Genomic DNA, 17,678 nt, shown 5'->3' on the forward strand with positions numbered 1-17,678 from the left:
AAACTATGGAGAGAAGGGTCATGAATTTGTAGAGCAACTGCTGTGTAAAATGTCTTTGGAAGGCCAACAATTTATTTTTCTTTTTTGTGCTTTTTTTTCCTTTCTTTTTATTACGTATTTTCCTCAATTACATTTCCAATGCTATCCCAAAAGTCCCCCCCCCCCACTCCCCTACCCACCCATTTCCATTTTTTTGCCCTGGCATTCCCCTGTACTGGGGCATATAAAGTTTGCCTGTCCAATGAGCATCTCTTTACACTGATGGCCGACTAGGCCATCTTTTGATACATATGCAGCTAGAGTCAAGAGCTCCGGGGTACTGGTTAGTTCATAATGTTGAACCTACAGGGTTGCAGATCTCTTTAGCTCCTTGGATACTTTCTCTAGCTCCTCCATTGGGGGCCCTGTGATCCATCCAATAGTTGACTGTGAGCATCCACTTCTGTGTTTGCTAGGCCCCGGCATAGTCTCACAAGAGACAGCTATATCACAGTCCTTGCAACAAATGCTTGCTAGTGTATGCAATGGTGTCATCATTTGGAGGCTAATTATGGGATGGATCCCTGGATATGGCAGTCTCTAGATAGTCCATCCTTTTGTCTCAGCTCCAAACTTTGTCTCTGTAACTCCTTCCATGGGTGATTGTTTCCAATTCTAAGAAGGGGCAAAGTGTCCACATTTTGGTCTTCGTTCTTCTTCAGTTTCATGTGTTTTGCAAATTGTACATTATATCTCTCAATACTAAGTTTCTGGGCTAATATCCACTTATCAGTGAGTACATATCATTTGAGTTATTTGTGATTGTGTTACCTCACTCAGGATAATGCCCTCCAGGTGCAAAAATTTGCCTAGGAATCTCACAAATTCATTATTTTTAATAGCTGAGTAGTATTCCATTGTGTAAATGTACCACATTTTTGTACCCATTTCTCTGTTGAGGTGCATCTGGGTTATTTCCAACTTCTGGCTATTATAAATAAGGCTGCTATGAACATAGTGGAGCATGTGTCCTTCTTACCGGTTGGGGCATCTTCTGGATATATGCCCAGAAGAGGTATTGCTGGATCTTCCGGTAGTACTATGTCCAGTTTTCTGAGGAACCACCAGACTAATTTCCAGAGTGGTTGTCCAAGCTTGCAATCCCACCAACAATGGAGGAGTGTTCTTCTTTCTCCACATCCTCGCCAGCATCTGCTGTCATCTGAATTTTTGATCTTAGCCATTCTGACTGGTGTGAGATGGAATCTCAGGGTTGTTTTGATTTGCATTTCTCTGATGATTAGGGATGTTGAACATTTTTTCAGGTGCTTCTCAGCCCTTCGGTATTCCTCGGGTGAGAATTCTTTGTTTAGCTCTGAGCCCCATCTTTTAAGGGGGTTATTTGATTTTCTGGAGTCCACCCTCTTGAGTTCTTTATATATATTGGATATTAGTCCCCTATCTGATTTAAGATAGGTAAAGATACTTTCCTAATCTGTTGGTGGCCTTTTTGTCTTATTGACAGTGTCTTTTACCTTGCAGAAGCTTTAAGGTTTCATGAGGTCCCATTTGTCAATCCTCAATCTTAGAGCACAAGCCATTGCTGATCTATTCAGGAATTTTTCCTCTGTACCCATATTTTCTAGGCTTTTCACCACTTTCTCCTCTATAAGTTTCAGTGTCTCTGGTTTTATGTGAAGTTCCTTGATCCACTTAGATTAGACCTTAGTACAAGGAGATAGGAATGGATCGATTCGCATTCTTCTACATGATAACAACCAGTTGTGCCAGCACCATTTGTTGAAAATGCTGTCTTTCTTCCACTAGATGGTTTTAGCTCCCTTGTCGAAGATCAAGTGACCATAGGTGTGTGGGTTCATTTCTGGGTCTTCAATTCTGTTCCATTGGTCTACTTGTCTGTCACTATACCAGTACCATGCAGTTTTGATCACAATTGCTCTGTAGTATAGCTTTAGGTCAGGCATGGTGATTCCACCAGAGGTATTTTTATCCTTGAGAAGAGTTTTTGCTATCCTAGGTTTTTTGTTATTCCAGATGAATTTGCAGGTTGCCCTTTCTAATTCGTTGAAGAATTGAGTTGGAATTTTGATAGGGATTGCATTGTATCTGTAGATTGCTTTTGGCAAGATAGCCATTTTTACAATGTTCATCCTGCCAATCCATGAGCATGAGAGATCTTGTCATCTTCTGAGATCTTCTTTAATTTCTTTCTTCAGAGACTTGAAGTTATTATCATACAGATCTTTCACCTCCTTAGATAGAGTCACACCAAAATATTTTGTGTTATTTGTGACTATTGATAAGGGTGTTGTTTCCCTAATTTCTTTCTCAGTCTGTTTATTCTTTGTGTAGAGAAAGGCCATTGACTTCTTTGAGTTAATGTTATCTCCAGCTACTTCACTGAAGCTGTTTATCAGGTTTAGGAGTTCTCTGGTGGAATTTTTAGGGTCACTTATATATACTATCATATCATCTGCCAAAAGTGATATTTTGACTTCATCTCTTCATCTTTTCCAATTTGTATCCCCTTGATCTCCTTTTGTTGTTGAATTGCTCTGGCTAGGACTTCAAGTACAATGTTGAATAGGTAGGGAGAAAGTGGGCAACCTTGTCTAGTCCCTGATTTTAGTGGGATTGCTTCCAGCTTCTCACCATTTACTTTGATGTTGGCTACTGGTTTGCTGTAGATTGCTTTTATCATGTTTAGGTATGGGCCTGGAATTCCTGATCTTTCCAAGACTTTTATCATGAATGGGTGTTGGATCTTGTCAAATGCGTTTTCCACATCTAAGGAGATGATCATGTGGTTTTTGACTTTGAGTTTGTTTATATAATGGATTACATTGATGGATTTTCGTATATTAAACCATCCCTGCATCACTGGAATAAAACCTACTTGGTCAGGATGGATGATTGCTTTAATGTGTTCTTGGATTCAGTTAATGAGAATTTTATTGAGTATTTTTGCATCGATATTCATAAGGGAAATTGGTCTGAAGTTCTCTATCTTTGTTGGATCTTTCTGTGGTTTAGCTATCAGAGTAATTGTGGCTTCATAGAATGAGTTGGGTAGAGTTCCCTCTACTTCTATTTTGTGGAATAGTTTGTGCAGAACTGGAATTAGATCTTCTTTGAAGGTCTGGTAGAACTCTGCACTAAACCCATATGGTCCTGGGCTTTTTTTGGGTGGAAGACTATAAATGACTGCTTCTATTTCTTTAGGGGATATAGGACTGTTTAAATTGTTAACTTGATCCTGATTTAACTTTGGTACCTGGTATCTGTCTAGAAACTTTTACATTTCATCCAGGTTTTCCAGTTTTGTTGAGTATAGCCTTTTGTAGAAGGATCTGATGGTGTTTTGGATTTCTTCAGGATCTGTTGTTATGTCTCCCTTTTCATTTCTGATTTTGTTAATTAGAATGTTGTCCCTGTGCCCTCTAGTGAGTCTAGCTAAGGGTTTATCTATCTTGTTGATTTTCTCAAAGAACCAACTCCTCGTTTGGTTAATTCTTTGAATAGTTCTTCTTGTTTCCACTTGGTTGATTTCACCCCTGAGTTTGATTATTTCCTGCCATCTACTCCTCTTTGTTGAATTTTCATCCTTTTTTCTGGAGCTTTTAGATGTGTTGTCAAGCTGCTAGTGTTTGCTCACTGTAGTTTCTTCTTGGAGGCACTTAGAGCTATGAGTTTCCCTCTTAGAAATGCTTTCATTGTGTCCCATAATTTTGGGTATGTTGTGGCTTCATTTTCATTAAACTCTAAAAAGTCTTTAATTTCTTTCTTTATTCCTTCCTTGACCAAGGTATCATTGAGAAGAGTGCTGTTCAGTTTCCACGTGAATGTTGGCTTTCCCTTATTTATGTTGTTATTGAAGATCAGCCTTAGGCCATGGTGGTCTTATAGGATTCATGGGACAATTTCAATATTTTTGTATCTGTTGAGGCCTGTTTTGTAACAAATTATATGGTCAATTTTGGAGAATATCCGGTGAGGTGCTGAGAAGAAGGTATATCCTTTTGTTTTAGGATAAAATGTTCTGTAGATATCTGTCAGATCCATTTGTTTCATAACTTCTGTTAGTTTCACTGTGTCCCTGTTTAGTTTCTGTTTCCACGATCTGTCCATTGATGAAAGTGGTGTGTTGAAGTCTCCCACTATTATTGTGTGAGGTGCAATGTGTGCTTTGAGCTTTACTAAAGTGTCTTTAATGAATGTGGCTGACCTTGCATTTGGAGCATAGATATTCAGAATTGAGAGTTCCTCTTGGAGGATTTTACCTTTGATGAGTATGAAGTGTCCCTCCTTGTCTTTTTTGATAACTTTGGGTTGGAAGTCGATTTTATCAGATATTAGAATATTTACTCCAGCTTGTTTCTTCAGACCATTTGCTTGGAAAATTTTTTCCAGCCTTTCAATCTGAGGTAGTGTCTGTCTTTTTCCCTGAGATGGGTTTCCTGTAAGCAGCAGAATGTTGGGTCCTGTTTGTGTAGCCAGTCTGTTAGTCTATGTCTCTTTGTTGGGGAATTGAGTCCATTGATATTAAGAGATATTAAGGAAAAGTAATTGTTGCTTCCTTTTATTTTTGTTGTTAGAGTTGGCCTTCTGTTCTTGTGGCTGTCTTCTTTTAGGTTTGTTGAGGGATTACCTTCTTGTTTTTTCTAGGGTGTTGTTCCCGTTCTTGTATTGGTTTTTTTCTGTTATTATCCTTTGAAGGGCTGGATTCGTGGAGAGATAATGTGTGAATTTGGTTTTGTCGTGGAATACTTTGGTTTCCCAATCTATGGTAATTGAGAGTTTGGCTGGGTATAGTAGCCTGGGCTGGAATTTGTGTTCTCTGCGTGTCTGTATAACATCTGTCCAGGCTCTTCTGGCTTTCATAGTCTCTGGTGAAAAATCTGGTGTAATTCTGATAGGCTTGCCTTTATATGTTACTTGACCTTTTTCCCTTACTGCTTTTAGTATTCTATCTTTATTTAGTGCATTTGTTGTTCTGGTTATTATGTGTCAGGAGGAATTTCTTTTCTGGTCCAGTCTATTTGGAGTTCTGTAGGCTTCTTGTATGTTCATAGGCATCTCTTTCTTTAGATTTGGGAAGTTTTCTTCAATAATTTTGTTGAAGATGTTTGCTGGTCCTTTGAGTTGAAAATCTTCATTCTCATCCACTCCTATTATCTGTAGGTTTGGTCTTCTCATTGTGTCCTGGGTTTCCTGGATGTTTTGAATTAGGATCTTTTTGCATTTTGTATTATCTTTGATTGTTGTGGCGATGTTCTCTATGGAATCTTCTGCACCTGAGATTCTTTCTTCCATCTCTTGTATTCTGTTGCTGATGCTTGCATCTATGGGTCCAGATTTCTTTCCTAGGGTTTCTATATCCAGCGTTGCCTCACTTTGGGTTTTCTTTACGTTTATAACATTGTAATACTTATGTTATAATTGCAAGTACCCCGGAGCTGTTGACTCTAGCTACATATGTATCAAAAGATGGCCTAGTCGGCCATCACTGGAAAGAGAGGCCCATGGGACACACAAACTTTATATGCCCCAGTACAGGGGAACACCAGGGCCAAAAAAATGAGAATGTGTGGGTAGGGAAGTGGGGGGGGGAGGGTATGGGGGACTTTTGGGATAGCATTGGAAATGTCATTTTGGAAAATATGTAATAAATAAAAAAAAGAAAAAGAAAAAGAAAAAGAAAAGAATATCCACGAAAAAAAAAATGGATGGATCTGGAGGATATCTTCCTGAATGAGGTAACCCAATCACAAAAGAACACACATGATATGCACTCACTGATAAGTGGATAATAGCTTAGAAGCTCAGGATACCTGAGATACAATTTTCAAAACACATGAAACTTGAGAAGAAGGAAGACCAAAGTGTGAACACTTCAATCCTTCTTAGAAGGGAAAACAAAATACCCATGGAAGGAGTTACAGAAACAAAGTTCAGAGCAGAGATTGAAAGAATGACCATCTAGAAATTGTCCCACCTGGGAATCCATCCCATAAAGAATCACCAAACCCACACAGTATTACAGATGCCAACAAGAGCTTGTTGACAGGAGCCTGATATAGTTGTCTCCTGAAACGCTCTGACAGTGCCTGACTAATACAGAAGTGGATGGTCACAGTCATCCATTGGACAGAGCACAAGGTCCCCAATGAAGGAGCTAGAGAAAGGACCCAAGGAGCTGAAGGAGTTTGCAGCCCCATAGGAGGAACATCAATAGGAACTAACCAGTATCCCCAGAGCTCCTTGGGACTAAACAACCAATCAAAGAAAACACATGTTGGGACTCATGGCTCTAGCTGCATATGTAGCAGAGGATAGCCTAGTTGGTCATCAATGGGAGGAGAGGCCCTTGGTCTTGTGAAGGTTCTAGGCCCCAGTATAGGGAAATGCCCAGGCCAGGAAGTGGGAGTGAGTGGTTTGGGGAGCAGGGGGAGGGGGAAAGGATGGAGGATTTTTGGAGGGACAGCTAGGAAAGGGGATAATACTTGAAACGTAAATAAAGAAAATATCTAGTAGAAAACAATTAACAAATGGTTTCTTATGAAACTGAAACCTTCTGTGGGTTAAGGACACATTCAGTACGACAGAACTACAACATGCATGAGGAGAAAATTTCTTCACCGTCCCTACATCAGACAGAGTGCTAATATCCAAAATATATAAATAAAACTAGGAGTTAGACACCTCAGCTCAAATAACCCAATTAAAAATGGGGTCCAGAGATAAACAGGGAATTCTCAATTGAGGAAAACTAAATAGCAAAATCACACTTAAAGGAATGTTCAATGGCCTTAGTTATCAGGGAAATTCAAATCAAAACTACCCTGTTATTCCACCTTACACCAATCAGAATGGCTAAGTTAAAAACATCAAGGGAGTTCTTAAGCTCTCCCGTTTCTTACTCTCTAGCCCTCCTTTTCTCTCTCCTTCCCCCTCTCTCCACATGGCCATGGCCAGCCTCTCTCTTTCTATCTTCTCTCTTTTCTCCCTGTCTTTCTACAATAAAGCTCTAATTAAAAAAAAAAAAACCTTCAAGTGACAGTACATGCTGGCAAAAATGTGGAAAAACAAGGACACTCCTCCATTGCTGGTAGGGTTGCACACTTATACAATCACTCAGGAAATCAATCTGTTAAGTTGGAAATAGTTCTACCTGAAAACCCAGCTATACCATGCCTTGTATACCCAAAAGATGCTTCACCATTCCAGAAGGACACTTGCTTCACTATTTTCACAGCAGAAGTTGGAAACAACCCAGATGTCCCTCAACTGAAGAATACATAAAGAAAATGTGGTACGTCTACACCATAAAATACTATTCAGCTATTAAAGTCAAAAACATCATGAATTTTGCAGAATATAATAGAAATATAGAAATATAATATATATATATATAAAATAGAAAATATCATCCTGAGTGAGGTAATCCAGACCCAAAGCTGTATGCATGGTAAGTATTCTCTTTCAAGTGAATATTAGTCATAAATTACAGGATAACTTTTATCACATCTTTATGGTAAGTTCAAACTCTACTTTTTAAAAGATATTCTGAGATATTAATACATATGCACTTAGTATATCTGATCTTTGAAAGAACAATAGTTTTTAAAATGTATATAATGCTTGGTATTTAAATTAGGACAAATGATAGAAAGAGAGAGAGAGAGAGAGAGATGTTTAGATTATCTTTAAATATATATAAAGACAACCTCTTGGCAAAACTTTCCTTGAGATCCAAGGACCTGGAGCAACCTTTATTGGTTATCTTTATAACATCATATTTTCCCTTTCTATAATTCTTTTTTTTTTCCATTTTTTATTAGGTATTTAGCTCATTTACATTTCCAATGCTATACCAAAAGTCCCCCTTACCCACCCACCCCCACTCCCCTACCCACCCACTCCCCCCCTTTGGCCCTGGCGTTCCCCTGTACCGGGGCACACAAAGTCTGCGTGTCCAATGGGCCTCTCTTTCCAGTGATGGCCGACTAGGCCATCTTTTGATACATATGCAGCTAGAGTCAAGAGCTCAGGGGTACTGGTTAGTTCATAATGTTGTTCCACCTATAGGGTTGAAGATCCCTTTAGCTCCTTGGGTACTTTCTCTAGCTCCTCCATTGGGAGCCCTGTGATCCATCCATTAGCTGACTGTGAGCATCCACTTCTGTGTTTGCTAGGCCCCGGCATAGTCTCACAAGAGACAGCTACATCTGGGTCCTTTCGATAAAATCTTGCTAGTATATGCAATGGTGTCAGCGTTTGGATGCTGATTATGGGGTGGATCCCTGGATATGGCAGTCTCTACATGGTCCATCCTTTCATCTCAGCTCCAAACTTTGTTTCTGTAACTCCTTCCATGGGTGTTTTGTTCCCACTTCTAAGGAGGGGCATAGTGTCCACACTTCAGTCTTCATTTTTCTTAAGTTTCATGTGTTTAGGAAATTGTATCTTATATCGTGGGTATCCTAGGTTTTGGGCTAGTATCCACTTATCAGTGAGTACATATTGTGTGAGTTTCTTTGTGATTGTGTTACCTCACTCAGGATGATGCTCTCCAGGTCCATTCATTTGGCTAGGAATTTCATAAATTCATTCTTTTTAATAGCTGAGTAGTACTCCATTGTGTAGATGTACCACATTTTCTGTATCCATTCCTCTGTTGAGGGGCATCTGGGTTCTTTCCAGTTTCTGGCTATTATAAATAAGGCTGCTATGAACATAGTGGAGCATGTGTCCTTCTTACCAGTTGGGGCTTCTTCTGGATATATGCCCAGGAGAGGTATTGCTGGATCCTCCGGTAGTACTATGTCCAATTTTCTGAGGAACCGCCAGACTGATTTCCAGAGTGGTTGTACAAGCCTGCAATCCCACCAACAATGGAGGAGTGTTCCTCTTTCTCCACATCCTCGCCAGCATCTGCTGTCACCTGAATTTTTGACCTTAGCCATTCTCACTGGTGTGAGGTGGAATCTCAGGGTTGTTTTGATTTGCATTTCCCTGATGATTAAGGATGTTGAACATTTTTTCAGGTGCTTCTCTGCCATTCGGTATTCCTCAGGTGAGAATTCTTTGTTCAGTTCTGAGCCCCATTTTTTAAGGGGGTTATTTGATTTTCTGAGGTCCACCTTCTTGAGTTCTTTATATATGTTGGATATTAGTCCCCTATCTGATTTAGGATAGGTAAAGATCCTTTCCCAGTCTGTTGGTGGTCTTTTTGTCTTATAGACAGTGTCTTTTGCCTTGCAGAAACTTTGGAGTTTCATTAGGTCCCATTTGTCAATTCTCGATCTTACAGCACAAGCCATTGCTGTTCTGTTCAGGAATTTTTCCCCTGTGCCCATATCTTCAAGGCTTTTCCCCACTTTCTCCTCTATAAGTTTCAGTGTCTCTGGTTTTATGTGAAGTTCCTTGATCCACTTAGATTTGACCTTAGTACAAGGAGATAAGTATGGATCGATTCGCATTCTTTTACATGATAACAACCAGTTGTGCCAGCACCAATTGTTGAAAATGCTGTCTTTCTTCCACTGGATGGTTTTGGCTCCCTTGTCGAAGATCAAGTGACCATAGGTGTGTGGGTTCATTTCTGGGTCTTCAATTCTATTCCATTGGTCCACTTGTCTGTCTCTATACCAGTACCATGCAGTTTTTATCACAATTGCTCTGTAGTAAAGCTTTAGGTCAGGCATGGTGATTCCACCAGAGGTTCTTTTATCCTTGAGAAGAGTTTTTGCTATCCTCGGTTTTTTGTTATTCCAGATGAATTTGCAAATTGCTCCTTCTAATTCGTTGAAGAATTGAGTTGGAATTTTAATGGGGATTGCATTGAATCTGTAGATTGCTTTTGGCAAGATAGCCATTTTTACAATGTTGGTCCTGCCAATCCATGAGCATGGGAGATCTTTCCATCTTCTGAGATCTTCTTTAATTTCTTTCTTCAGGGACTTGAAGTTTTTATCATACAGATCTTTCACTTCCTTCGTTAGAGTCACGCCGAGATATTTTATATTATTTGTGGCTATTGAGAAGGGTGTTGTTTCCCTAATTTCTTTCTCAGCCTGTTTATTCTTTGTGTAGAGAAAGGCCATTGACTTGTTTGAGTTAATTTTATATCCAGCTACTTCACCGAAGCTGTTTATCAGGTTTAGGAGTTCTCTGTTGGAATTTTTAGGGTCACTTATATATACTATCATATCATCTGCAAAAAGTGATATTTTGACTTCCTCTTTTCCAATTTGTATCCCCTTGATCTCCTTTTGTTGTCGAATTGCTCTGGCTAATACTTCAAGTACTATGTTGAAAAGGTAGGGAGAAAGTGGGCAGCCTTGTCTAGTCCCTGATTTTAGTGGGATTGCTTCCAGCTTCTCTCCATTTACTTTGATGTTGGCTACTGGTTTGCTGTAGATTGCTTTTATCATGTTTAGGTATTGGCCTTGAATTCCTGATCTTTCCAGAACTTTTATCATGAATGGGTGTTGGATCTTGTCAAATGCTTTTTCTGCATCTAGCGAGATGATCATGTGGTTTTTGTCTTTGAGTTTGTTTATATAATGGATTACATTGATGGATTTTCGTATATTAAACCATCCCTGCATCCCTGGAATAAAACCTACTTGGTCAGGATGGATGATTGCTTTAATGTGTTCTTGGATTCGGTTAGCGAGAATTTTATTAAGGATTTTTGCATCGATGTTCATAAGAGAAATTGGTCTGAAGTTCTCTATCTTTGTTGGATCTTTCTGTGGTTTAGGTATCAGAGTAATAGTGGCTTCATAAAATGAGTTGGGTAGAATACCTTCTACTTCTATCTTGTGAAAAAGTTTGTGCAGAACTGGAGTTAGATCTTCTTTGAAGGTCTGATAGAACTCTGCACTAAACCCGTCTGGTCCTGGGCTTTTTTTGGCTGGGAGAGTATTAATAACTGCTTCTATTTCTTTAGGGGATATGGGACTGTTTAGAAGGTCAACTTGATCCTGATTCAACTTTGGTACCTGGTATCTGTCCAGAAATTTGTCCATTTCGTCCAGGTTTTCCAGTTTTGTTGAGTATAGCCTTTTGTAGAAGGATCTGATGGTGTTTTGGATTTCTTCAGGATCTGTTGTTATGTCTCCCTTTTCATTTCTGATTTTGTTAATTAGGATTTTGTCCCTGTGCCCTTTAGTGAGTGTAGCTAAGGGTTTATCTATCTTGTTGATTTTCTCAAAGAACCAACTCCTCGTTTGGTTAATTCTTTGAATAGTTCTTCTTGTTTCCACTTGGTTGATTTCACCCCTGAGTTTGATTATTTCCTGCCGTCTACTCCTCTTGGGTGAATTTGCTTCCTTTTTTTCTAGAGCTTTTAGATGTGTTGTCAAGCTGCTAGTATGTGCTCTCTCCCGTTTTTTCTTGAAGGCACTCATAGCTATGAGTTTCCCTCTTAGAAATGCTTTCATTGTGTCCCAAAGGTTTGGGTACGTTGTGGCTTCATTTTCATTAAACTCTAAAAAGTCTTTAATTTCTTTCTTTATTCCTTCCTTGACCAAGGTATCATTGAGAAGAGTGTTGTTCAGTTTCCATGTGAATGTTGGCTTTCTGTTATTTATTTTGTTATTGAAGATCAGCCTTAGTGCATGGTGATCTGATAGGATACATGGGACAATTTCAATATTTTTGAATCTGTTGAGGCCTGATTTGTGACCTATTATGTGGTCAATTTTGGAGAAGGTACCATGAGGTGCTGAGAAGAAGGTATATCCTTTTGTTTTAGGATAAAATGTTCTGTAGATATCTGTCAGATCCATTTGTTTCATCACTTCTGTTAGTTTCAGTGTGTCCCTGTTTAGTTTCTGTTTCCATGATCTGTCCATTGGTGAAAGTGGTGTGTTGAAGTCTCCCACTATTATTGTGTGAGGCGCAATGTGTGCTTTGAGCTTTACTAATGTTTCTTTAGTGAATGTGGCTGCTCTTGTATTTGGAGCATAGATATTCAGAATTGAGAGTTCCTCTTGGAGGATTTTACCTTTGATGAGAATGAAGTGTCCCTCCTTGTCTTTTTTGATGACTTTGGGTTGGAAGTCAATCTTATCAGATATTAGGATGGCTACTCCTGCTTGTTTCTTCATACCATTTGCTTGGAAAATTGTTTTCCAGCCTTTCATTCTGAGGTAGTGTCTATCTTTTTCTCTGAGATGAGTTTCCTGTAAGCAGCAAAATGTTGGGTCTTGTTTGTGTAGCCAGTTTGTTAGTCTATGTCTTTTTATTGGCGAGTTGAGACCATTGATGTTAAGAGATATTAAGGAAAAGTAATTGTTGCTTCCTGTTATTTTAGTTGTTAAAGGTGGCATTCTGTTCTTGTGGCTGTCTTCTTTTAGGTTTGTTGAGGGATTACCTTCTTGTTTTTTCTAGGGCGTTGTTCCCGTTCTTGTATTGGTTTTTTTCTGTTATTATCCTTTGAAGGGCTGGATTCGTGGAGAGATAATGCGTGAATTTGGTTTTGTCGTGGAATACTTTGGTTTCTCCCTCTATGATAATTGAGAGTTTGGCTGGGTATAGTAGCCTGGGCTGCAGTTTGTGTTCTCTTAGTGTCTGTATAACATCTGTCCAGGCTCTTCTGGCTTTCATAGTCTCTGGTGAAAAATCTGGTGTAATTCTGATAGGCTTGCCTTTATATGTTACTTGACCTTTTTCCCTTACTGCTTTTAGTATTCTATCTTTATTTAGTGCATTTGATGTTCTGATTATTATGTGTCGGGAGGAATTTCTTTTCTGGTCCAGTCTATTTGGAGTTCTGTAGGCTTCTTGTATGTTCATATGCATCTCATTCTTTAGATTTGGGAAGTTTTCTTCAATAATTTTGTTGAAGATGTTTGCTGGACCTTTGAGTTGAAAATCTTCATTCTCATCCACTCCTATTATCCGTACGTTTGGTCTTCTTATTGTGTCCTGGATTTCCTGGATATTTTGAGTTAGGATCTTTTTGCATTTTCCATTTTCTTTGATTGTTGTGCCGATGTTCTCTATGGAATCTTCTGCACCTGAGATTCTCTCTTCCATCTCTTGTATTCTGTTGCTGATGCTCAAATCTATGGTTCCAGATTTCTTTCCTAGGGTTTCTATCTCTAGTGTTGCCTCGCTTTGAGTTTTCTTTATTGTGTCTACTTCCCTTTTTAGGTCTAGTATGGTTTTGTTCATTTCCATCACCTGTTTGTATGTTTTTTCCTCTTTTTCTGTAAGGACTTCTACCTGTTTGATTGTGTTTTCCTGTTTTTCTTTAAGGACTTGTAACTCTTTAGCAGTGTTCTCCTGTATTTCTTTAAGTGATTTATTAAAGTCCTTCTTGATGTCCTCTACCATCATCATGAGATATGCTTTTAAATCTAGGTCTAGGTTCTCAGGTGTGTTGGGGTTCCCTGGACTGGGCGAAGTGGGTGTGCTGGGTTCTGGTGATGGTGAGTGGTCTTGGTTCCTGTTAGTAAGATTCCTCCGTTTACCTTTCGCCATCTGGTAATCTCTGGAGTTAGTAGTTATAGTTGACTCTGTTTAGAGATTGTTCTTCTGGTGATTCTGTTACCGTCTATCAGCAGACCTGGGAGACAGATTCTCTCCTCTGAGTTTCAGTGCTCAGAGCACTCTCTGCTGGCAAGCTCTCTTACAGGGAAGGTGCGCAGATATCTTGTATTTGGACCTCCTCCTGGCCGAAGAAGAAGGCCCAAAACAGGACCTTTCTCAGACACTGTGTTGCTTTGGCAGTTCCCAGGTGGTACAGACTCTCACCTAAGCAGACTAAATTCCTAAGTTCCTTGGAGTCCCGGGACCAAGATGGCGACCGCTGCTGCTGTGGCTTAGGCCGCCTCCCCAGCCGGGTGGGCACCTGTCCTCCGGTCCGGAAGGTGGCCGGCTGTCCCCGGCCCACACAGGGTGCTGCCTCAGCGCCTCTGTGCTTCTGCCTGTTCCAGAGGCTGTCAGGTTCTCTGGCGCACCCTCTCACCTGTTCAGACTAATTTCCTAAGTTCGGCGGGTCCCGGACCAAGATGGCGACTGCTGCTGCTGTGGCTTAGGCCGCCTCCCCAGCTGGGTGGGCACCTGTCCTCTGGTCCGGAAGGTGGCCGGCTGTCCCCGGCCCACACAGGGTGCTGCCTCAGCGCCTCTGTGCTTCTGTCTGTTCCAGAAGCTGTCAGGTTCTCTGGCGCACCCTCTCACCTGTTCAGACTAATTTCCTAAGTTCGGCGGGTCCCGGACCAATATGGCGACCGCTGCTGCTGTGGCTTAGGTCGCCTCCCCAGCCGGGCGGGCACCTGTCCTCCGGTCCGGAAGGTGGCCGGCTGTCCCCGGCCCACACAGGGTGCTGCCTCAGCCCCTCTGTGCTTCTGCCTGTTCCAGAGGCTGTCAGGTTCTCTGGCGCACCCTCTCACCTGTTCAGACTAATTTCCTAAGTTCGGCGGGTCCCGGACCAAGATGGCGACTGCTGCTGCTGTGGCTTAGGCCGCCTCCCCAGCTCTTCATTTACATTTAAAATGCTATCTCAAAAGTCTCCTATACCTTCCTCCCCCCACACCCTGCTCCCCTACCCAAACATTCCCAATTCTTGGCCCAGGTGTTCCCCTGTACTGGGGCATATAAAGTTTGCAAGACCAAGAGGCCTCTCTTCCCAAAGATGGCCAACTAGGCCATCTTCTGCTACATATGAAGCTAGAGACATGAGCTCTGAGGGTACTGGTTAGTTCATATTGTTGTTCCACCTATAGTGTTGCAGATCCCCACAGCTCCTTGGGTACTTTCTCTAGCTCCTCCTTTGGGGGCCCTGTGTTCCATCCAATGGATGACTGTGAGCATCCACTTCTGTATTTGCTAGGCACTGGCATAGCTTCACAAGAAACAGCTAGATCAGGGTCCTTTCAGCAAAATCTTGCTGGCATATGCAATAGTGTCTGCGTTTGGTGGCTGATTGTGGGTTGGATCCCGGGTGGAGAAGTCTCTGGATGGTCCATCCTTTCGTCTCAGCTCCAAACTTTGTCTCTGTAACTCCTTCCATTTGTATTTTGTTCCCCATTCTAAGAAAGAATGAAGTATCCACACTTTGGTCTTAGTTCTCCTTGATTTTCTTATGTTTTGCAAATTGTATCTTGGGTATTTTAAGTTTCTGGGCTAATATCCACTTACCAGTGAGTACATATCAAGTGACTTCTTTTGTGATTGGGTTACCTCACTCAGGATGATATCCTCTAGATATATCCATTTGCCCAAGAATTTCATAAATTCATTGTTTTTAATAGCTGAGTAGTACTCCATTGTGTAAATGTACCACATTTTCTGTATCCATTCCTCTGTTGAAGGACATTTGGGTTCTTTCCAGCTTCTGGCTATTATAAATAAGGCTGCTATGAACATAGTGTAGCATGTGTCCTTGTTACTAGTTGGAAAATCTTCTGTGTATATGCCCAGGAGAAGTATTGCTGGATCTTCTGGTAGTACTATGTCCAATTTTCTGAGGAACTGCCAGACTGACTTCCAGAGTGGTTGTACAAGCTTGCAATCCCACCAGCAATGGAGGAGTGTTCTGCTTTCTCCACATCTTCGCCAACATCTGCTGTCACCTGATTTTTTTTATCTTAGCCATTCTGACTGGTGTGATGTGGAATCTCAGGGTTGTTTGGATTTGCATTTCCCTGATGATTAAGGATGTTGAAAATTTCCTTCCTTTCAGATGACTCTAGCTTGTGTCAAGTTCACATAAAACTACCCAGGACACTATTAATCATTAGTTCTTTTTGAGGTTTAATGTCTATGTAAATGGATAGCCTAGCATAATATCTAGAATAGAGGGCTCCCTAAGTAGTACTGGCTTCAGTTCTCTTATTTTACCTATGAAATCTCAGTCAAGTAAAGATACTAACAGAATCAAATTATGGGCGTGAACAGACCATATGTCTGACTGGAAACCTCAAGGAGCTTTGTTTCATTCATATTTTTGTATGACTCAAGATGAAGCATGCTCTGTACTCTGTAACAGTATCACATTCACACAGAGACCTGTGCAAACAAACACATAAACACATACATAGAGATTTAGCAATTTATTTGTAAAAGCCCAAAGATAAATAATGCAAATAGGCTCCTATCCTCATTTTCATTTAATGGTTCTAAAGAGTTAGAGCCTTTTGATGTTACTTTGGCTTACCAGGAACTCAGTATATAGACAAGGTTGCCCTCAAGCTAACCATCCTTATGCCTCTGCCTCCAAATGCTTTGGATTGCAAACCTGCAAGGACACCTCTCCTACAAGTTTATTTATTATAAAAGAAATAATACTTTAAGACCAACAATGTTAAAAATAGTTGAAAATACTTTGATAATAGAGTTATGTGAATATAAAACTCACCATTGACTTGTCCCTAATTCTGTTAAGTACAAGTTTTTGTTAGTTACTTGTCTTGACTGCAGTAATAGAAGCCTAATAAGTTCACTTAAGAAAAAAATCAATAATTTAGCCTATAAAGCTATTTATACTTCAGTGAAGAGAGATGTGCAATAGAACCAAATTTCTGTTCAGCGTCTGAAACAATTAGAACAAAGGACTCAAAAATGTCAAGATACATGTGTGTTCCCTTTCTGTCTTTAAACCACTTCCTCTATCTTAGACCCATATTAAAGAAAGCAGGCACTGAGCACAGCTTTACAGTTCAGTTTAAAAGCTAAACTGAACTGAACTCCTGTGATTAAAAAAAAAAAAAGATTCAAGGCAGGAATTTTATTGTTCAAGTCTGGGTCAGTTAACTATCCTTCGACTACTTAATTGTCACCAAGATTTAAGTTTTCATTGTTAGAAAAGCCTAGTACTTGGTAGTCTTGTGAATGTGAGAGACCTTAGGGAAAGAAAGTGAGGCATAGTATTATTTGAAAGGGATTTTTTTTTAAAAAAGGGATACAATCGAATAAATACAGTTTTTTTGAGGCATGCAGTAATTATTCATTATACGCCAACTAGTGTTGCCTCAGAACTTCACTAATGAGACAAGAAAGTACATTTTTCTTAACTCACTAAACGATCTTTGCCTTCCCTCAAGTATGACAAGGATTCATAAACATTCTGTTTTAATGTTACTAAAATAATTCCAGAAAAATTATCCCTAAGTCCTCTACTCACTCTCATAAAAATTTAGATGGATGGTTATTGTTTGGCAGAAAACAATCAGAAAAGTCTTTTATTGATAACATTTTATGACATTATTATTGTTATTATTAAATTTCCTTCAATGCCATGATCATTATCCTTCATCTATCTGTATTAACTGTAGAGAATATGAGCATTGCTAATATCTCTCAGAATTACCCAGCTTTTGCTGGACTGAACTCCCTCTCTGTGTAAGTGCTCAAGCATAGAGTTTTTGCATCATAATTTTTATCATAATGAAAATAAGAGCTATTATTCTTAATGGGTGAGGAACAGAAAGATGTTACATTCTCCAAATAGAAGATGCAGACCTGGTATGCTTTTTCAGTTTTAAAAAATTAATTATTTAATTTTCTCATACAATATGTCCTGATTATAGTTCCGCCCCCTCTATAAGACTCTCAGTTCCTCTTCCCTTCCCTCCTCTCTGGATACAATCTCTTTCTGTGTCTCATTAGAAAAGAGCAGGCTTCTAAGAGATAACATCTAAAATATCACAAAATAAAGTATA

Source organism: Mus musculus, chromosome X (assembly GCF_000001635.26).
Source record: "Mus musculus strain C57BL/6J chromosome X, GRCm38.p6 C57BL/6J".
NCBI classification, from domain to species: domain Eukaryota; kingdom Metazoa; phylum Chordata; class Mammalia; order Rodentia; family Muridae; genus Mus; species Mus musculus.